Below are 3,357 nucleotides of genomic sequence, written 5' to 3'. Positions count from 1 at the left end.
TGTATAAGAGACAGCTGACACTTGCAACGGGACTTGGTCTACTTAGGCCTAGGCCTACAATTTGATAATTCTAAACATAGAATCACTATTAATATGACTTGATATGCAACAGAAATCTACATACGATATGTATATCCTGTAATCACATTAAAAAGTATGTTGGTTTTTCTTAAGTTCAATTTTGTTTGATCGTTGCTTACTTCGTTAATTATTCGGTTTCCTTTTCCCATTCCAGGGCAATAATTTGTGAAAAGTTCTTTTCTCATGATGAATAAACATACCATCTGTAGGAATAAGGAGAGCAAACAGTATTTTTTCATTTCATTTTATTTATTTTTCAAGCAATTACAAAAACAAAATAAAACCAAAGCATCCCTACTGTCGGTGACAGGATAAACGAAAAGCAAACTTAATTGTTGTGTTAATTTTTTTGCGGACGACAAGGGCAACACGGCATGATTAACAATGGAATAGTCCATACTCATTGGAGATGACCAGGCCTTTAAATATTAAAATACACTAAAAACAAAATTAAATTGTATAGTATTAGCCGATTTAAGATCATGTGCGATATTGCAACATGAATTCCCCAGATTCCAGTTCATATTCCAAATAAGCTTATATGAATGTTAGTCTGGCTGAACTCAACGGCTTTCTGTGGTTTGTGGTAAAGGATAACTCTTCAGTGTAAATACTTTTAGATAATTATAAGGACATTCGCTGACCACAACTACAATTTGTGGTATACAAAGTTAAACAAGTAGGAGTTTATTGTATTGCAGTCAATCTGATACTGACACCGACTCTACCGGGACGAGCAATAAACGAGCCACCATCCACTTAAACTCGATACATCTATAATATAATAGATTTGCTGTGTGCGCGATCATTGGCGGATCCAGTCATGGAGGGAGAAGGGAGAATAGGGTAGCTAGCTACCCCCTATCTTTCATTTGAAAAATCCTCAGATATAGCCCTCCGTGACCAAATACAAAGTAACCTTTGTTTTTTTTTAGGCCTACATAGGCCTATACTTTGTATTTTTTTCTTAAACATAGGTCTACGCCATATATTCAATTCCCATTCCACACACATTCAATCAAACCATTGAACTACACATTTTCAAGCATTTATAATTTACAAGTGATTAACTTTCATTAAAAACACAAGTTAGTTTTTATACTTTTTGCTACGATAATTTAAATGGTTTGAAAGACAACGGCTGAAGTTACAACATGACCAATAATTAAAAATTTAATAACGGTTTAACTATTTAATGTTTTATTATTTGAATTATTATTATTAGTTCAGCACCACAAACAGTATGTATAAGTTCTACTGTTTTCTCTACTCTCTCCGTTCCACGCGCCTCAGGATATTGGTTAAGTAACAATTATTGTTGTGTCTTCTTAATAATGTGACCATTATAAGTATTATAATAATAATAATAATAATAATAATAATAATTATTATTATTATTATTATTATTATTATTATTATTATTATTACTATTATTATTATTATTATTATTATTATTATTATTATTATTATTATTATTATTATTATTATTATTATTATTATTATTGAGCAATTATATAGCGCTTTTTACCGAAGTCACAGAGCGGTTAAAAAGAACGTAACTATGGAAGAAGTTGAGTTTTAAGAAGAGATTGTGTGGGAGAATAAATGATGGTAATGGGATAAATTGTTTCAAAGAATAGGTGAAAATACATACAAGCTTTTGGAGACAGATGACAAGTTTATTCTTGGTGAATATAGTGTAAAAAGAATCACGTTCAGAACGAAGGCAAGCTCTTACAGAACAATAGTTAAAAGTTCTTGAAGATAAGATGTTGCAACCATCTAGACAAGTACAAGTCCGAGTTAGGATCTTATGAGTGATGGGTTTATGAACTGGTAACCAGTGGATCCGTGTCAGTAGGGTGACATGGTAACAAATCAATATCAACCCAATGCTTTCCAACAATAAATCCCTATCCAAAATTTCAAATTTCATTTGGTAAAAACATGTGACATGCCTAATATATATGGTCATGATGATATCACATCATGACCATATATAGGCACTTCATGACTATATATGGGCATGCAACAGTTTTTTTTAAAAGAAAATTTGATAGTCTAGACAAGCTAAAAGCGTACATTTAGTTTTTTTTTATGAATATCCCAGTTATCGCTTTTACAGTTCGAAATTACTGGTACATTGCTCAGTCAGCTCATGTATTGTTTGCATTAGTGATGAAACTCAACTAAATAATAAATTTATTACTCATCTCCATTTAACGTACTTCCGGTACGCTGTTGCAACAATAGTCTGGTTTCCAAGTAACTATATTTACATTAGACATTGATTAACATTCTCATTGTGTCTACATCGCCCCTGGCAATAATCTTGGTTGATGAGACAATTATGTCATCCCCGCCCTCTAGTGAAGCATTTATTGTTTTTAAATAATTCCTCTATTACAGTCTAACACACATTATACTTAACATGACAATCTGAACGATAATTAATATGGATAATTTCACGATGATACATTATTATATTCATATATAATGTATATGCTTTAGAAGTAAACCGAATTAACAATGTTAATCATAACTATCAATAATATCAGTTGCCTATAGTGATTAACATTAACAGAGATCCATGTCTTTGTAGTTTAAAATGCTTAAGATAATGGCGTACAATATTGCTCTCTGCCATAGGCACTTTAATCTCTGGTGTTAAAAAAAAACAAAAAAAAAAAAAAAACCTCCACGGTTAACCGTAGTGCTTGAGGAACTTCACGAATGTACAAAAAAGTGAAAAATCAGTTGCTTCCAAATGCATTTTAATTTCTTAAGAAACCTCGGCGGCTAAATTAGTTTTTACTCTAGATGATCAGCACAAACAGTGGAAAAGAGTACATTATCACTAGTAACCATGCGTTTCTACAAGCTAAAAAAAAATCGTAAGTATTCAGCGAACGATGGTAGGCCTATGTTGTTGTTTACGAACATACCACTGGCTCTACAGTGCTACTGAGTAGCATCCTAAAGGAATTGTTATAGCACACATTCAGACGTTTAAAAGTAGCCTTACTGTAATTGGACCACAGAGCTGAGCAATACATATTAATACAATATGCCTTTCATAATTATAATATTTTGAAATATATTGATATTGGTTGTATAGTCTTTAAGCATATCCGTACCGTACGTCCATATCATACACTGTAAAAATAAGCACTGTATAAATAACATTATTTAAACTATTAATAACTATTATTATTCTAGCTCTCATATATAATTCCTTACCAGCGGTGGTGCCATTATTTGCCAGAGGGGGGGGGT

This window comes from Anneissia japonica, unplaced genomic scaffold, assembly GCF_011630105.1.
Source record: "Anneissia japonica isolate Jap-2015-1 unplaced genomic scaffold, ASM1163010v1 scaffold288144_len532060_cov191, whole genome shotgun sequence".
Lineage (NCBI taxonomy): Eukaryota > Metazoa > Echinodermata > Crinoidea > Comatulida > Comatulidae > Anneissia > Anneissia japonica.
The sequence above is the reverse complement of the archived record's forward strand: the minus strand, read 5'-3'. Positions refer to the sequence as shown.